Source organism: Mobula birostris, chromosome 11, assembly GCF_030028105.1.
Source record: "Mobula birostris isolate sMobBir1 chromosome 11, sMobBir1.hap1, whole genome shotgun sequence".
NCBI lineage: Eukaryota > Metazoa > Chordata > Chondrichthyes > Myliobatiformes > Myliobatidae > Mobula > Mobula birostris.
This window is the reverse complement of record NC_092380.1, coordinates 6,985,246-7,004,827: the sequence shown is the minus strand read 5'-3', so window position 1 is coordinate 7,004,827 and position 19,582 is coordinate 6,985,246. Positions and strand designations below refer to the sequence as shown.

General features: G+C 43.9%; 1 protein-coding gene across 3 annotated transcripts in view; it reads right to left on the bottom strand.

Moving 5' to 3' along the window:
- The window catches only part of LOC140204784 (SUMO-conjugating enzyme UBC9), a 58,622-nt gene extending 58,121 nt beyond the window's left edge, over positions 1–501 (bottom strand). For 2 of the 3 annotated variants that reach the window (XM_072271573.1, XM_072271575.1), the window contains exon 1: positions 354–500. The gene's annotated coding sequence lies outside the window, so the exon portion shown is untranslated. Of the gene's footprint in view, positions 1–353 lie in introns of all 3 variants that reach the window. The other variant, XM_072271574.1, reaches the window with a different exon arrangement.
- Positions 502–19,582: the final 19,081 nt, after the last annotated feature.

Sequence of the window (19,582 nt, the reverse complement as noted above, 5' to 3'; positions counted from 1 at the left end):
CGGGGTCGGGGGAGGGGAGGGAGGAAAGCAGTTTTTTTTTCAAAAACAGGCTTCCCTCTCCAGCGCGAAAGGATCATTCTGCCAGTGACCAGAGCCTCCCTCCTGCACCCAGATGACCAGGAGCAGATCAGCCCAAACCCTATCCCGGCTGCTGGGCAGATCTTCCCCCCATCCCATCCCGCCGCTCCCGGGGCCTGCGGCTGCGCCTCCCCACAGGACACAATGATGATGGGGGGGTTAATCTACCCACACACACACCGTCCCTACAGCCACGCCCCAGACTGGCGGAGGAGGAGGGGGGGGGGTGAGGGGAAGGCCGGATGGCTGTCGCTTCGCCGGCGCCCGTGCTTTACCTGGTGCGGTGTCGGCGGGTGTCGGAGCGGCGGCCCGGGCCTGTCCTGGTATCTCCCCTCCCGCTCCCGGCTCCTCATTCACATCCACAGAACAACAAGGGACTGCTGCAACATGGCGCCGCCAGGACCCCGCCACCCCGTCAGGACCCCGAGCTGGACACCCACCGCCTGCCGCCAACCCGCACACTCAAAAAAACCCTCCTCCTCCCGGAACTGCCGCCGCTCCCTCCCCTCTCTGCGCGGCGAACGTCGTCCGTGCACAATTTTGCAAAGCGCCACGTATTATCGCGATTATCTTCTGGTAATAAAACTGTGGGAAAAAAAAGATAGGTTCTCATTTTTTTTGGCGGGGGGGAGACAGAAAGAGAAAATTCAGGCGCGTGTTTCGCTACCTAAAAGAGGGAATCTCAAACCGGTTGGAGCCGGTTTTGTCCGGACCCGGTTTGAAAAAAAACTGTTACGGGCCGCTTCCTGCTGGCGCTTTCTGTAGGTTTTACCTTATATATTATATATATTTACATATATGTTGGTTTTGTAAACTAAGGAAATAAAATCCCTTCCCCCCCCACCTGAAAAAAACGACGGGAGAAAGGGCAGGGAATATTCTAGAAGTCGCCACATGGCGTCACTGGGGTGCAACGGTGACGTCATTGGTTTAAACATGCAAACCTCTTTAAAATGGAAGCGGGAATAATTGGGTCCTGGTGAGTGAGGGTGGGGCTGTAGGAGGGGAGAGGTAGCGCCCATGGGTGGCATTGGTGGTGAGATGGAATTTCCATCAGTGGCACTGGGTGGTGTTTCCATTCAAATGCCTAGCATTGGGTGGGAATGGCATACATTTGGGTGATACCAGGTGGGTGGGATTTAAATTGGTACCATTATGTGTGGTAGGGGGGAGGGTGGAGTGCCATAGATGGCATTAAAGTGAGATGGATTCCAATGAGTTGGCATTGGGCAGGGATGGAGATCTCTGGGTGGTATCAGTTGTGTGGATGGGTGACAGGTGGGGATGGTGTGGAAGGGTGCCACAGACATCCCACCCTGCAAAGAATCATTTCAGGGAGGTAGCACCATCAATTTGCGGGAGACTCCTGGAACTTCTGGGAGAGGTGGGATGTCTGCAATAGAGTAGCTCCTTAGCAGCTAGCCAGCTAGTTTAAATAACGTTAGCTATGCTAATGAATGAATGACACCTGTTAAACTCACCTCAACAAGTCTTTTACATTTTAACCCACCATGGGCAACAGAAAAGTCACTGTTGAACAACACTGTCATTATTTTTGACCCCTATTAGGCAGGGGTACACTTAAGTGTACTCTGGGGTGATATACGTTTTATATTTTCTTTTTTTGAAACACTTTGCCATGGTGCTCTCTCTCTCTTGCTTGCCCTCGTGCTCTCTTTTGCTCTCATGCTTGCTCGCTCTAAAAAAAAATCAATTTCTGGGATATCGTATATAATTTGTGGGCATCAGGGAACCACTATCAATATGCAGGAGACTCCCGGAACTTCCGGGAGAGGTGGGATGTCTGGTGACATTAAGTGAGGATGGTGTTCTATGGGTGGTATTGTGTGGACAGTAATAGTGACCATAACCCAGTAGTATGTCATGTAAAAGTAAAACTTAAAAATCTAAAAAAGCAAAAACTTGAACAATTCCTTGACTGCTTGCAATTAATTCAACAAGAAAACTTAAGACAAAAATTTACAATTGAAGCAAGGAATAGATTTCAAAGTCTAGAAATAGAATCTGTTGAAGATGATAACAATCATGTAGAAATGAAATTTAACTCTCTAAAGGATGCCTTGGTAGAATCAGCAAAGTCAGTGATTCCTAAAAAAGAAAAAAGCACAAAGAATAAATGGATGACAGATGAAATCAAAAATCTAATGGAAGAAAGCAAATCCTATAGAATATGTCCTTAGATAAAAAAGTTAAAAGCTTATGTCAAAAAGCCAAAGAGGAGTGGTTAAACCAGGAATGTGAGCAAATAGAAAGAATCCCTATTACTGATCCAAAAAGGTTACATCAACAAATCCAAGAATATCACTGGTAAATATCCTCTGTTCTTTAGGTGGATGTTTGAAAGCAAAGGACGGTACCATTATCATGGAAAAAGATGAGATTATGAACAGATGGAATGAGTATATTTAGCAATTGTTTGAAGACGATTGAGGCGAAAAACCAGAAATTAAGAAAAACATTGAAGGTCCAAGTATTTTAAAATCTGAAGTTCGTAATGCAATAAATAAGAAGAAGAATGAAAGGCGGCAGGTCCTGATGAATTAGTAATAGAACAAATTATTGCCCGTAAAGATTATGGAATTGAAAAACTTACTGATTTAATCAATGACATTTATGAGATTGGAATAATACCAGAAGTGTCATGGTCCGGTCTGTGAAATCTACATTCCGGTTCACGGTCTGGTCCAAGCTCCTTATTCCAGGTTTTCTAGTTTTCCCCAGTTTCTGTTGAGGCAGCTGATTCTCATTTCGGCTGGCTTCATAAATACCTTCAGGATTCAGCCTCTGGCTGCTGGATTGTTCCTGTCCAAACCCCCTGTCTGAGTCCCTTCCCTTTCCTTCTGTTGCCTCACCTGAAGACTTGCCTCACCTCACCTCGCCTCGCCTCGCCTCGCCTCGCCTCGCCTTGCCTTGTCTGAAGCCTCACCTTGCCTGCACTGCTGACAAGTTCCATCACTAGAGCAAGATAAGGACTGTCTATCATTGTTTTGAACTGTCTCTGTGTCCACGCCTTTGCTAGGTACGTCTGGCCATTTGCCGCCACCTAGTGTTGGGATTTGTCTTTGTGTCCTCGCCTTCGTTAGGTAGGTCCGGCTGTTTGCCACTACCTAGTGTTGGGAACTGTCTGTATCCACACTTTTGCTAGGTGGGTCTGGCCGTCTGCCGCTGCCTTTTGTTGGGAGCCATCTCGTTGTATTCTGCATTCTGTGTATGAGTCCCGGACCTACGTCCTGTTTCCAAGGAGGGGGTCCCAGCTCTGTGTTTCATGTTCCTGTCTCTCCCTCGACCAAGGCTCTGCGTTCCTGTCTCTCCCTCAACCAAGTCAAGGCTTCGGGGTCTCGTCCAGTCCTAGCCACGATCCAAGAACCTTGTCCTGTCCTAGCTACGGCTTTGTGTTCTTGTCTTGTCCATGTGTCTGGCCCAGCCCAGGAGTACCTTGCCCAGCCCGGTGCTGGGGTTCCCTTGTCCTGTCCAGGAGTCTCATGTCCAGTCCTGTTGCCACGCCTCATCCTGGAGCCATGTCTTGTCCTCACCTAGTTCTGGAGACCGAGCCTGAGTTAAGTCTCAGGTCCTGGGTCCTTGCCCAGTCTCTGACTCGGAGTCCATACCCAAGCCATGTCCAGTCCTGTAGCTACGTCATGTCCTCACCTAGTTCTGGGGTCCGAGCCCGAGTCAAGACCTAGGTTCTGGTCCTTGTCCAGTCTCTGGCTCGGAGTCCAAGCCCAGGCTCCTAGTTCCCAGTTCCATGTCCTGGTTCTGCTATCCTAGTCAAGTCCTAGCCCTGGCCCTGTATCCTTGTCTCGTCTAGGGCCTGTTCATGTCCAGCGTCCTTTCTTCCCCACTTCCCTTGCTTGCTTAACTCTAGTCCTAGTCCTGTTCCTGGTACTTCAGTGTCTGTGTCTTGCATTTGGGTCCACTCCTAGTGCCCCCCCCCCTTATGACAAGAAGAGATGAAAAAAACAGTATTTATCACTTTTTCCTAAGAAAACTGGAGCAATAGAATGTGAATGACATAGGACCGTAAGTTTAATGAGTCATATTACCAAGATACTTTTAAGAATTTTGATGACAAGAGCTAAAAGTAAGATACAAGCTGAAATAGGCGAAGAACAATGTGGTTTTGTGAAAGACAAAGGTACAAGAAACGCAATATTGATGTTAAGGATACTATCAGAACGAGCTATTCAAGTGCAAAAAGGTTTGTTTGTTTTGTTGACTACACAAAAGCATTTAATAAAGTGAAGCACAGTAAGTTATTTGAAATATTACAGAAAACTCTAGATCTAGATTTGAAAGACCTCCGCCTAATCAGAAATCTGTACTGGGAACAAACTGCCACTGTAAGAATAGTCAGTTTACGAACATCAAGAGAGGCGTTGGACAAGGGAGTGTTTTCTCCCCTGATTTATTTAATGTGTACAGTGAAACAATATTACAAAAAATAAGAAACATCTTGGGAATCAAAGTTGGCGGTGAAAACATCAATAATTTCAGATATGCAGATGACACTGTGTTAATTGCAAGTACGGAAGAAGAACTACAAAACTTAATTGATATAATTGTTGAAGAAAGTGCAAAAATGGGTCTAACTATCAATTGCAAAAAGTCAGAATGTATGGTGATATCCAAAAAGAAGGAGAATCCTATCTGCAGGCTGAAAATAAATGGGGAAGACATAAAACAAGTAAAGAACGTTTGCTACTTAGGAAGCTGGGTGACATCAGATGGTAGGTGCGACATGGACATCAAAGGAAGAATAGGGATGGCAAAAGACACCTTTACGAGAATGAAGAGTATACTGACCAATACTAAACTAGGCTTGATAACCTGCCTCAGAGTGCTGAAATGTTATGTTTATCCATTTATGTTATATGGCTCAGAATGTTGGACAATATCTAGTAACATGAGGAAATGAATTGTTGCAGCAGAGATGTGGTTTTTGAGGAGGATGCAAAGAATATTATGGACGAAACGGATATCTAACGAGGATGTCATGAACAGAGCAAACACAAAAAGAGAAATAATGTATGAGATCATGAAAAGGCAAGGTAACTTCATTGGACATGTGATTAGGAAAGAGGAGTTAGAATGCACGGTAATTACGGGAAAGATTGAAGGGAAGAAAGCAAGAGGAAGACAAAGACAAATGATGATGGAGACAGCAGCCAGAGAATTGGAAATGAATACCAATGAATTGATCCACTTGACCCAAAATAGGAGTGTGTGGGCCATGGCAGTCGAAGCTTGAACTGGGCATGGCACCTGATGATGATGATGATGATGATGATGATGATGTTTGTGTGGAAGGGTGACAGGTGGGGATGGTGTTCTGTGGGTGGCATTGGGTGGGAATGGAGATCTATGGGTGGTATGTGTGTGGATGGGTGACGGGTAGGAATAATCTTCCAATGGGTGACATCAGGTGAGGGTGGCATTACTTTAGTGCATAGTAGCAAAGCCAGCTAGCTGCTCCACCACAGCTCCAGTGATGTCAACGTATGTCATCACCTGCAACCCTGAGATTCATTTTCTTGCAGGTATATACACAGTAAATCCGAGAAACACAATAGAATCAATGAAAGACTGCACCCAACAGGACTGACAAATGATCAATGTACAAAAGACAACAAACTGCAAATACAAAAAATAATAATAAAAGTAAATAAATAAGCAATAAATATAGAGAACTTACCAAATGGTGAAAGGACTAGATAAGGTGGATGTGGAGAGGATTTTTCCTATGGTGGAGGTATCTAGACCAGAGGGCATAGCCTCAAAATTGAGGGGTAACCTTTTAGAACAGAGGTAAGGAGGATTTTTTTTAGTCAGAATGTAGTGAATCTGTAGAATGCTCTGCCACAGACTGTGGTGGAGGCATATCCGTGAGTATATTTAAAGTGGAAGTTGATAGTTTCCTGATTGGTCAGAGCATCCAAGGATACGGTGAGAAGGCAGGTGTATGGGATTGAGTGGGATCTGGGCTCAGTCATGATGGATTAATGGAGCAGAATCGATGGACTGAATGGCCTAAAACTGCTCCTATGTCTTCTAGAGATGAAGAGTCCTTGAAAGTGAGTCCATATGTTGTGGGAACATTTCAGTTATGGGGTTAGTGAAGTTATCCCTTTGGTTCAGGGTAATAAGTGTTCCTGAACATGGTGACATGGGTCCTTAGGCTCTTGTACCTTCTTCCTGATGCCAGCAGCAAACAGAGAGCATGTCCTGGATGGTCGGGGTCCTTGATGCCACTTTACTGTGACAGCACTCTGTGTAAATGTGATCAATATTGGGGACTGTTGTCTCTGTTGAGTTGTATGTTCTCCCTGTAACTGCAGGGATTCTCTCATAATCCTGGTTCTTGCAACATCCCAAAGACATGCAGGTTGGTGGGTGTATTGACCACAATATATTGTCTGTAGTGTGTAGGTGGGTGGTAGAAATTCGGGGGAAGAGTAGCTGCACGATCGGTGTTCAATTCCCACCACTGTCTGTAAGGAGCTTGTACGTTCTCCCTATGAGTGCATGGGTTTCCTCCAGGTGTTCTGGTTTTCTCCCACATTGTGAAGATGTACGAATTAGGGTTAGTAAATTATGAGCCTGCTATGGAGGCGCCAGAAGCATGGAGGCACTTTGTGGCCTGCCCCAAGAACATCTCAGACTGTGTTGGTTGTTGACACAATCCATTTTCATGTATGTTTCAATGTACATGTGACAAATGAAACTAATCTTTAAATCTAGAGTAAAACAACAACTCACATTTCTAACGATCTGGGTAGCGATGCTGGTATTCGTGAACAATAATATTCCTATTCCAGGCAGTGCTCATCTCAAACCTGCTTGAATCAAGTTAATTTAAAGGACTAATAGTGAAAGAAAATGCAGATTGGATGACTGCTTGGCAGAGCGCCTTCATTCAATCCTTAGGGGCAGTTCTGAGTTTCCAGTTGCCTGTCATTTTAATTTGCCTCCCTTTATGATTACGACTCCAATGAAGCTTGAGCAACAGGCTCCTTCTGTTGGGACTTCTTGCAGCCCTCTCATCACTCTCTCCCCAGATACTGCCTGATCTACTGGATAGTTCCATCTTTCTCTTTTTCATTTGACCTGCTTTTGACAGCTTTTGCATTTAAGTTTCTCTTTAACAGCCCTCATTAATCTCACTTCATAAGAGCATTAAGGTTGCTTAAGGTAGTTATAGCCGGAGGTGGTAGTGAGGACAACCTCCCACTCCGTATTAAATGCTCCCAATGGCATGCATCTCAAATAGCCCCTGACATCCAAGTCCAATTCCTGGTCTTCATGTGTGGCTTAGCTGTTTCTACTGACAGGAGGAAGGGCAAAGGTGGGTTATTGGTGCCTTAAAACCAGTCGCTTCGAGCAGATGGGGCTCGTCAGCCATGGTTGGCAGCTCTGCTAGGAGAAGAAAAATTTTGATCTTGTACCTCTGCTGCCTTGTGGCTACATCCACTTATGGGAAAGGCTTCGGGAGTGAACCCTGAGATACAGGGCTGGAGTCCCCAAGGCAGTCCTATGTTGAGTTCAATGCTGACGGACAACTCCTGTGACACTGCTGGTACCAAACTGTATTGGTTTATGCCATTCTTTTGGGCTCATCAGATGTGTGGAAAGGTGAGCTTGCTACATGGGCAACAGCTTGCTCTCCATATTGTACTGCCCAGGCTTGTGTATCTAGACAGCTAGGATGCAACATCCATGATCGGCCCTGTCCAGAGGCCTCAACTTTCAAGAGCATGACCTCACTTGCTGCAGAGCATTACCATGGGCGCATACGATTAGATTTATTCCTTTTGTCCCATCCATTCTGCCCAAATTTTCTGCAACTTGAAACTAATTCTTGTTTTGTTCTGATAACGAGACCTTGAAGTAAAATGTCAACACGTTTTCTCTTTCCACAAGATGCTGCCTGAGCTGTTGACCAGGTCCAACTTTTTTATTTTCACTCAGTTGGAGGTGATGCAAAGTCAGGCAGCGACTATGGAGAGAGAAATGGGTGATGTTTTAGATGTCAACCTGGAATTCAAAATCCAGTTTTTACAGGCAAAGCAGTGATTCACTTGCAATTCTTCCATTCTAGTCTACTTACTGCATTCAAAATGCTGAAGGAACTCAGCAAGTTAGGCAGCATTTATCGTTGTTCCTTTCCATGTCTTGTGGCGCATCGGGTGGCAACCTTCCCGAATCTTTAGCATTTGTCTGTTTTTTATGAGGCTGAGTTACTAGCTTGATGCTCAACCCAGCACTGATGGAAAGCGTGCAAGGAGCTGGCCGGATTCAAACCTGAGACCAGCAACTACACCAGTGGCTGGTGACGGCAGCGTCTATGAAGGGAAATAAACAGTCGATGTTTTAGGCCCAGACACTTCATCAAGATTGAAGTCCAGATGCAGGGTCTCAGCCCAAAATGTCAACTGATCATTTATCTCCATAGATGCTGCTTGACTTGTTGAGTTCCTCCAGAATTTTGTGTATGTAGCTCAAGGTTTTCAGCTTCTGCGGATTCTCATGTGTCCCCTACTTATTCAGTGTTCACAATGTGGTTTCTGTATTGTAGAAACCAAATGCAGAATAGATGAACATATTGCTGAGTATCTGTGCTTGGTCTGCAGGAGTGACCCACAGCTTTCCATGTCTGTCCCACTCCCACTCTGTCCTATTGGTCTGTAGCCTCCTGTCATGTTACAATGAGGCCACACGTCTCGTCTTCAATACCTAATTTTCCAACTTCAGATAAGAGCATAAGACCATAAGATATAGGAGCAGAAATTAGACCATTTGGCCCATCAAGTCTCGACCATTTCATCATGGCTGATCTATTTTCCCTCTAAACCCCAATCTCCTGCCTTCTCCCGGAATCCCTTCATGCCCTGACCAATCAAGAACCTATCAACCTCTGCCTTAAATATCTGTAAAGATTTGGCCTCCATAGCCGCCTGTGGCAATGAATTCCATAGACTCACCACTCTCTGGTTAAAGAAATTCCTCCTCACCTCTTCATATGACAAGCCTGGAATCACTAGCTTGATTTCTCTGTCTGTACCAGTCATCCATCTATGATTCTAGCATGGCTTCTTTTCGTCCCTCTACCCCACATTTTTTGTTTTGTTTTCTTGATTCCCTCTGGGAGTGGAGGACATACTTAGCCTGACCTATGGATCATGTCTTCCTGCTCTGCAGTTTGTAACTTCTGCATTCTTTTGTCTATTTCTCACTCTCTGTCTGCTCACAATCATTCACTGAGCCGATAACCTTGTTTACAGCATATCTCCATGGTCACTTGGTTTTACCTGATTTATGACATGCTCCCTCCCGCATTCTTCCTGCAGCCTAACAACTTTGTTTTGTTCCCTTCTTAGTTCTGACAAAGGATCTTCGATCTGAAACATTAACTCTGTTTCTCTTTCCTCATAAGTGGCCTCTCGGTTGTGCAGCGCTAGCGTTTCAGTTGCACAGTGCTAGTACAGTTCGGGGGTCGGATTCCGGAGTTCAGTTCCAACATCCTCCGTGAACAAGTTTGTATATTCCTTCCCTTATGCGTGTGGGTTTCCTCCAGTTGCTCTGATTTCCTCCCATAGTCCAAAGACATACTGGTTAATACAGGATTCCCAATCATTTTTATGCCATGGACCATTAACCGAGGGATCCGTAGACCCCATGTTGGAAGATTAGAAGGTTAATTGGTCATGGTAAATTGTCCTATGATTAGCCAGGGGTTAAATAGGTGGGCTGCTGGGGGGTGGGGGGTGCAGCTCGAAGGGCCGGGTGGGCATGTTCAGCACTGTATCTCTAAACAAATTTCATTACAACAGTGCACTGACACAGTACAAGGGAAAGCAATAACGGAATGCACTACGAAGTGTAACAGAGAAAGTGCAGTGTAGGCAGGCAATAAGGCGTGAGGCTATAACAGTGCAGATTGTGAGTTAAAGAGTCCATGTCACCGTACTAGGGCACTGTTCAATAGTCCTTTAACAGCAGGACAGAAACTATCCTTGACCCTGGTGGTATGTGTTCTCAGGGTTCTGTATCTACTGCCCAATGGGAGGTGTGAAAAGAGAGAATGTCCATGGTAGGTGGGATCTTTGATTATTTTGGCTGTTCTGCAGTGGCAGCGAGAAGAGGGGCATCCAGAGAGGTAAGTGTGGTTTCCATGAAGTACTGAGCTGTGTCCACAACCGTGCAGTTTCTTGCAGCCACGGACAGAACAGTTGCTATACCGAGCTGTGATGCACCCAGACAAGATATTTTCAGCTGAGTATCTTCTTACATTTTCTGGTTTTGTATAAAATATGTTACTCCTTAAAATTATTGAGGATTTACAACACTTTCAATTTTTTATTCATAGAAGATAAATTAAGCAACTTTTAATTCATCGTAAAAAGAACATTGCATTAGAAATTCAAATGAGCACATATCCAATTTCAGCAAACTTGGAGTCAATAAACTTGCCGATGTAGATAAACAGGTTAAAAGTACCATTCAAAGTGAAATAATTACAAATCATGGAAGAAGTTCAGAATCAGAAGTCCATGATGATTTGGAGCAAAGGAAGTTGATCTGGGTTGCGGGATGGATGGTAGAAGAAGCAGCAGCAGATTTGTGTTCTAGCGAAAGCATAGATGCATTGAGTGGCATTGTGAAGAGCACACATCTAACTGTCAATATGCTAACGCCTTGCCCATTGCACAAGGACTCCCCCACCTTTTAAAATATTTTTATTAAACTATTCATCAGCTACTAACCCTGAGTAACTAACTGCAGGGCCAAAGAAAAAGTTGATTATAAATTTTGGACGAAAGATATTTGAGGAATCTTTTAAACACTACTGTTTTTTTTTAATTTACGGTTTGTCTTTTTTTGCACACTGGTGTTTGTCATTGTGTATTTTTTCATTGATTCTATTGTACTTTGTTGTACTGTGGATGCCCACAAGAAAATGAATCTCAGGGTTGTATGTGGTGACATATACGTCTTGTTCTTCTCCTTAAGCCCTACACACCTACTGGGGCTGCCGACAATAGCTCAACCGAGTCCTCTGACCTGGGCCAGTCTTTCTAGTCATCCCCAGATGAAGTGCATCTTCAATGGTCCTTTCTCTTCCAGGGATGAGGTCTCTGGACCTTCTTTTGGTGTTTTTGTAGCACTGAGTTTTTAACAGAATGGGATTGCTAGCCCCATGCCCAGCCCTCCTCCTCTCACAGCCAGGCTTGGGCCATCCATGGCAGTTTACTTTTGAACTGTTAAAATGCGTACGTAATGTATACATAATTTAAATGCTGGCCCAGATCAGAGGTGAGAGCCAATTTTGCTTGCTCTCTGCAATCTTCACTCTTCTCTCCAGGGTGCTGGAGCCATTCGCTAAACCATTGTTTGGTCAGTTTAAACAACGGCCCAGATAAACTGAAAAAAAAGTGTTGTGATCTGGGACAAGAGCTGATTTTGCTCACTTTCCCACGATTTCACTTCCCTCTCCATGGGGCTGAAGCTGTGAAGACTGCCCTGTCTGTTGTGCTCCTTGCCCACTAATATGATGAACTGATAAGTGAGGTTTTGGTCCTACTCCAGGCTGCTCTGGGGTTCAGGTCTGAGTATAATTTATACATTCTTTGATAATAAATGTATTTGAATATTGAATCTAATATAGAAACATAATATAGAAACATAGAAAATAGGTACAGGAGTAGGCCATTCGGCCCTTTGAGCCTGCACTGCCATTCAGTATGATCATGGCTGATCATCCAACTAAGAACCCTTAATATATAATATATAATATTAATATTTAATATATAATATTTGTAAAGGGAATCTGCTCTCAAACTGGAATAGCTCTGAGCTGCTCTTTGCTTCAGTCCATGGGAACAAAGGAGATAACAGATAACCTTGGAAGCAAAGCAGGTAACAGAGCTGGGAATCCACATTTGAAAATTGGTCTGAAGCAAGGACCCCAACTGCCTCACATTCCCTTCTTTAGCCTTTCACCTTCAAGCCAATTCTCTTTGAAGAGCAATGAATTGGGCATAACTAAAAATAGCTCTTCAGTACCAGTTAGCTGTAGAAACAACTGTCATCTAAGGAAAGAACTGTGTGTAAGGCAGTACCCTCACTATTTCCCTGATGCATTGGCATCTCAGGAGCTGCTCCAAATTAACTCTCTCTTCCATCAAATGCTGATCCATTAGTGTGCATCATACTGACTTTGCTCTAATGCCAGAGTATTACGTTTTAACATTGTCAGTGTCTTCCACAGAATTATATATAGCAAAGACAATTAAAAAATTGTGAATCTTGGGATCTGTCCCTTCATGATAATGGATCATTTATACTTCGATGGAGCGTGGTCATTCCTTCAAAAGTATGTGATTAAAGTGCAACCTGCTTGTGTTTTTGACATATCTCTGTTTTTATGAGCACTACTTCCATTTTTAACAATCCACAGTAAGGAGAGTTCAGTTAGAAGTTCAATGAGAAACATGCATTTGTGTCTTTTAATCTGCACTATGTAATTAATATTCTCCGTAGTTATTTCATGCTTCATTAAATCTCTGCAATCTTAAAAATTAACAAACAAATGTCTAGATTCAATCCTTAAACTATTATTGTTAAATTTATGCAAGAAATGAAGCTAATTATGATTGTTAATGAGTCACATTGAGCTGCCATTCAGGAACCATAAGGAAAGTTATTCAAGTTGTTAGTACCTAGAATTAGTGATTATTATAGATCAAGATTACGGGTAAAGGTTGGAAATTCTAATGGCCTCTACTTCCTTTGGAGTTTATGGAAATTCAGCATCACATCTAAAACTTTGACACACTTCCTTAGATGTGTAGTGGAGAGTGTATTGACCGGCTGCATCATGGCCTGGTATGGAAACACCAAAGCCCCTGAGCAGAAAGTCAAAGCTTCTGAATGTTACATCACGGGTAAAGCCCTTCCAACCACTGAGCACATCTACAAACGTTTGTACATGAAATGTTGTCATAAGAAAGCAGCATCCATCATCAGAGATCCTCACCACCCAGACCATGCTCTTTTAACGCTGCTACCATCAGGTAGCAGGTACGAGAGCCTCAGGACTTGCACCACCAGGTTCAAAAACAGTTACCATCAAGTTACCTCAACCATCAAGCTCTTGAACAAAAGGGGATAACTACTCTCACTTGCCCATCCATTGAGATGTTCCCACGACCAATTATCTGACTGTAAGGGCTCTTTATCTTGTTACCTCATGTTCTTGTTATTTATTGCTATTTATTTACATTTGCATTTGCACAGTTAGTTGTCTTCTGCACTCTGGTTGATCCTGTTATAGTTACTGTTCTGTAGATTGCTGAGTATGCCCACAGGAAAACGAATCTCAGGGTTGTATATAATGACATATACACTTGGTAATAAGTTTACTTTGAACTTTGAGTACTTCCACAACATGATGATGAAACTTTGAGAAGTGTTGCTAATAAGATACAATTGCCATATTTTAAACTAGTGGTAACAGATTTAGGAGGTGCTTGATCTTTTTATGTATGGTACACTCTGGGGTCAAAGTGTACCAGCAGTGGAAGAGATGTGAATCTCTCCATTTCTGACTTTGTGAATATGAGAAGGTCATCAATAAATGTTCTAAACATTGTTGGATCTAGAATACTACCCGAAGAAAGTCCTGCAGCTTTACCCTGATATTAGGTGATCAGCTCATCTGAAGACAAAAGAATAATTTATAGATGCATCTACATGTGCTTTATTTGTCCTCAGTATGACAATGGTGAGTGAGAGTCCCCTCACCCAACTGCCACCAACTCCGATTCTGCTGTCAATTCAGTTTCAGTTCACTAATCGTGGTACTGATCTCAATTAAACTATTTAACCTCTGGCCTTGTAGAGCCTCAGCATTACATCCTTGCTTTTGTTTCCTGGTCCTCTCGAGGTGATTGCATTTGCCTTTCTTACCACCAACTCAACTTGTGAGTTTGAGAGAATTAGGAAATCTTGAGGGCTGATTGCACAGGGTGCTGGGTAAGACCACTTTTAGATTAGATTATGAGGACACGCAGTCCTCTTTTATTGTCATTTAGTAATGCATGCATTAAGAAATGATACAATGTTCCTGCAGAATGATATCACAGAAACACAAGACAAATCAAGACTAAAAAAACTGACAAAAACCATGTAATTATAACATATAGTTACAACAGTGCAAAGCAATACCGTAATTTGATAAAGAATAGACCATGGGCACAGTAAAAAAATCTCAAAGTCTCTTGAAAGCCCCATCACCTCACGCAGACAGTTGAAGGGCAAAACTCTCCCTGCCATGAGCTTCCAGCACCGCCAACTTGCCGATGCAGCATCCTGGAACCATCCGACCACAGTCCGACTCTGAGTCCATCCGAAAACTTCGAGCCTCCAACCAGCCCTCCGATACCAAGCACCATCTCTGCCGAGCGCTTTGACCCTGGCCCCGGCAATAGGCAAGGCCGAGGATTTGGGGCCTTCCTCTCTGGAGATTCTCGATCGCACAGTGGCAGCGAAGCAGGCATTTCAGAAGTTTCTCCAGATGTTCCTCCGTGCTTCTCACGTCTGTCTCCATCAAATCAGGATTGCGTACTTAACAAATACGATATCATTTCAGAGCGGTTGTGCACGCTGTGCCGCGCCGCCATCTTCTCCTCTCCTCCCCTAGAGTGAACAGTGTCGGTCTCCTTGTTGAAGGAGGAATTTCTTTAGCCAGAGGATGGTGAATCTGTGGAATTCATTGTGACAGACAGCCAAGTCATTGTGTATGTTTTAAATGGAGGTTGGTAGGATCTTGATTAGTAAGAGTGTCAAAGGTTATGGCAAGAAGGCAGGGAAAATAAATCAGCTATGATAAATGATGGAGCAGACTTGATGGGCTGAATGGCCAAGTTCTGCTCCTATGTCTTATGGCCATATTGTTAAGAAGAATTGAAATTAAACATAACAAAATATTTGAAGACCTTTCAGTAAGATGGTGGCATGCTCAGATGCAGCGGCCTCTTACAGCCCAACCAAAATTGTTTTTGTCTTTTTTACAATTGCAGGACAATGCTGGGCATTAATAACTTCAGGTACTGCAGGGTCTACCCCATCAGTGAGCTGCTCAATGGCAGAGGAGCTGGACTTGGTGCTGACCATGTTACTGCTTGCTACAGGAAGATATCTGAGTCGGTGGGCAGCCTAACAGCAAGTGATTGTCTTGGATGTTTCTCACAAGACCCTGTTGGACGTTGATAATGTAAAATGTTGCAAGTCCGTTTCCCTTGTTTATTAATGAGACAGATGATGAGGAAGCTGTGTAACCTCAGTTCTAGCGAGGTCTAGGCCTTAAGCTGCGGGCTTGCCTGTTGCAGCAGTCCGGGAGATGCCTGCGGTGGTGTCAATGTTGGGTCAGAGCCTGGCACCTCCTGTTAGTGCTGCCCTCCAGTGTTTGATCAGTGGAATGTCAAGCTGGATTGCATGCATGGTGTCTACGTTCAGCTGTGGACTGCTAAGAACTGCTTGTCCTTGCCAACGACAACCATGCACCCACAATTTACAGTACGTCACTCAGCAACTTGGGTTACATATATAATTTTTTTAAATGTGACTATGTTTACCTTCTATTTGTCTATGCCTTGTGCTGCGTATGACTGTTGGTACTGTGCTTTGCACTCTTGCCCAGGAGTAACACTGTTCTGTTTGGTTGGTATTCATGGACACTTACGTATGGTTGATTGATAAATAAACTTAAACTTGAACTTTCGTATCTCCCTACCAAAGTTAATGCTTTCAAACTGTATGGTGATTTGCAATTTCTGGAGATCTTGAAATTCCATCTAGTGGCAGATGTGTGTAAAAGGAAAAGCAATTAGCATTTCTATTGTATATTTCATGACACCAGAATGTCTCAAAGTACCCTGAGAAAGAGGTAATTTATAGTGTAATCAGTGCTGGCTCGTGGCCAAGTGGTTAAGGCATTCATCTAGTGATTTGAAGGACGCTAGTTCGAGCCTTGGCTGAAGCAGCGTATGTGTCCTTGAGCAAGGCACTTAACCACACACTGCTCTGCGACGACACTGGTGCCAAGCTGTATGGGTCCTACTGCCCTTTCCTTGAACAACATCGGTGGCGTGGAGAGGGGAGACTTGCAGCATGGGCAACTGCTGGTCTTCCATACAACCTTGCCCAGGTCTGCGCCCTGGAAACCTTCCAAGGTGCAAATCCATGGTTTCACGAGACTAAAAGATGCTTATATATTAAAAAAATCGGTAATAGTAAACCTGCACACACGTACACAGCAAGTTCACACAAGTGTCAATGTAATATTGATTCTGGTAACTGGCTTATAAGCTTGATTCAGGAAAAAGTGTTGCTCTGGACACCAGGAAGAATGTTTCTGCTCGTTTGTCAAGGTGGCACGTGCTTGCTTATTTATCCAAGGGATTGGACGGTATTTGGGTAAATGTTTCACCAAAGATACAACCAGCTGGTCCTCAGTACTGCATTGAAGTGGGGAGCCAAGATTTTTGTGTTCAGACCACTAGAATGGGATACGAATACATAACCTCTCATGTAGAGTGGATTGCATTGGCAACCAGGCCACAACAGGTAACATGAAGAAAAAATTTGTCACAGAATAACGATACTCAAATAGTGACGTGAATTGTCCTTCTTGTTGTAGAATACACCTTCAGGTGCTACTTGGACTCGTCTTCGGTGATGAACCCGGGGTCATAGGGTGTTTCGGGTCTTTAATCATCAGACAACCTCGACCGGGCGACCCAGCCGGGGGTGATCAGACCCGGACTTGTGTCCAAGTGGCGCACTAATCCACGGATCCCCCCCACCTCCGGATCCACAGCCACCGTGAGGCCTTTTCAGCAGCCTCCAGAATGTTCTTGGTGGCTGTTCTGCACTGCAGTCCTTTAACTCCAAGGAGTTTTAGAGTCCGCTGTAATAAATGGCCAGCAAAGCCCCGGCACCCAAACTGGACTGGCTGACAGCGAGCTCTCCAGCCATTGCTCCAGCATTCTGCAACAAGATCTGTGTATCTAGCCCTCTTGCACTCGTTGGTCTCTTCAATCTGGTCTTCCCAGGGGACAGTAAGTTCCAGCAGGACTACTTGCTTTGTAGACTCCGATATTAACGCCATGTCTGGGTGGAGTGGAATGGCTGCGATGTTCTCTGGGAACTTGAGCTGCCTCCCTAGGTTTGTAAAAACTCCACAGAATTCTAGCAGATGGTCATTCTGTGGCATCTGGATAGATGTACTTATCCATCTGACTCCTAATGCATAATTACTGTAGATCATACGTTTGTTTCATGATAAGGCATAATTAATTGATTAAAATATTATACTTGCTTCATCTGAAGCTTTGCATTGATTTTATTCAGTTATGGAAATTGGGCATCATTATTATACATCAGGTAAATATCAATAAACAATAGTTAACAGATCAGTTGCTTCACAAGTATGGACACTAAGTAAGTGTTTTAGTTCAGAGGAAAGCGGGTTAATCAGGTCACCAATAGAAATACTGTCCTCTGTTTAATGTGTTGATATAGAGTCTTATAGTAGTGTAATGGCCTCTCTGTAATATTTCACTGCTAAGGTAATGGTTTCTCTGTAGCAGCAATATTTAGGTTATGACTAGAGATAACGGGGGCTTTGGAATGTGTGCTATCCAATGAGAGGCATGTTGTTCTTTCTTGTGGGTCTGGGAGCAGGGATTTTGCGGGCTTTTGTCGGCGAGATGAAGAGAGAAGACGCGAGTGGAGAGAGTTGGTAGACTGGCAGACAGAGTGGACTCGGAGCGAGGGTCCGACAGTCAGCGACACTGGGAGGTAGGTGGTCGATGGGGAACAAATGGACAAATCCGCGAGCTCCAACGTGCACGTTAGACTGTTTCATTAAAACGGGCCCTTTTCCTTTTTATTTTCTTTGTAGTCAGATTAAGACTAGTCAGACTATAGATTATTTTCTATAGTCAGATTAAGATTTATAAAGTTCAATCGTTTAATTGCATATGGTGTACTGTCTGATATTTTGCAGTGTGGATTTGTAACCGGGCAACACCACGCAGCATCCACACAAACGAGATTGCTCAGTTTGGCTGGGCCAGAGGCTGTCCCACCCTAGACAAACACATGCTGGCCAAACCGGAGGGTTACATTAGAAACACGGGCCTTTGGCTCATGTCTGTACTTTGATACAGAGCATATTTATAAACCTCACTTGAGACCAAAATCATTTGAAATGGTCAATTGACAAGTCTGAATTCTGACGTCCTCGTCGTACAAAGCGTGAGTTTTCTCCAGTTTCCTCCCACAATCTAAAGACATACCAAGTAATTTAATGAGTCATTGTCAATTATCCTGTGATTAGGTTAGGGGTACATTGAGGCCTATCCCGCACCATCTCTGAATTAATTAATTCATTCATTCATTGATTTTGTTGCATAGGAGACAGACAAGAGAGCAGACTCTTTAAAAAAAAATAAAAAATACAGTATGAACATGCCCTAGTGGAGGAGGATGACCATGTGGTCCTATAATATACAGACCACCCTCTCCTTCCTCTCACTGCTGAAACATTAATCTTTTCCCCCTCCTGCTGCTTTCTCCCCATGTCAGAGACTGAGGGAACAATGCCCTGCTGTTCCCACACTTACTGTTTCTCCATAAGGCACTGCTACAAGAAAGTAGCATCTATCAGAGTGTAATTCCCCTACCATCCAGGTCATGCCCTCTTCTCACTGCTATTTTTTGTGCATTAAGTACGAAAGACTCAAATCCCATAGCACCCTGTTCTGGAACAATTATTTTCCTATAACCATCAGGTTCTTGAACTGACCTGCAAAACCTACCCCTACCTCAGTAACGGAACACTCCAGACCACTCTTGCACTACTGTGGACTTTCTCTGATTGTTTTTTTTTCTCATTTGCACTAATGTCTTATTTGTACTTTTTTCATCAATGTATAAGTTATGTATAGCTACTGTGCGTTCTGACTGAAGTTCTCTGCTTGATGCTGCTGCATGCAAGTCGTTCATTGCAATGATACAGAATTTCACCATACTTGTTCCTATGACAATAATCTTGATGTTGAGAGGGAGAAAGCATGAATAGGTATATGGCGCTCCCGTTGTGGTCTCATCTACAGTGGTGAGACCCAACATCGACTGGAGGAACCACTATGTCAATCACCTCCGCTCCATCCGCCAAAAGCAGAATTTCCCAGTGGCCAACCATTCTAAAACCTATCCCCATTCCTGTTTGGACATGTCCAGCCATGGCCTCCTCTTTTGCAACAATGAGGCCATTCTCACTGTGGAGGAGCAACAGGTCATATTCTGTCTAGGTTGCCCTCAAGCTGATGGCATAAACATCAATTTCTCCTTTTTTCTCTTCCTTCCTCTTACCTCTTCTCCTCACCTGCCTATCACCTCCCCCTGGTGTCCCCCCTTC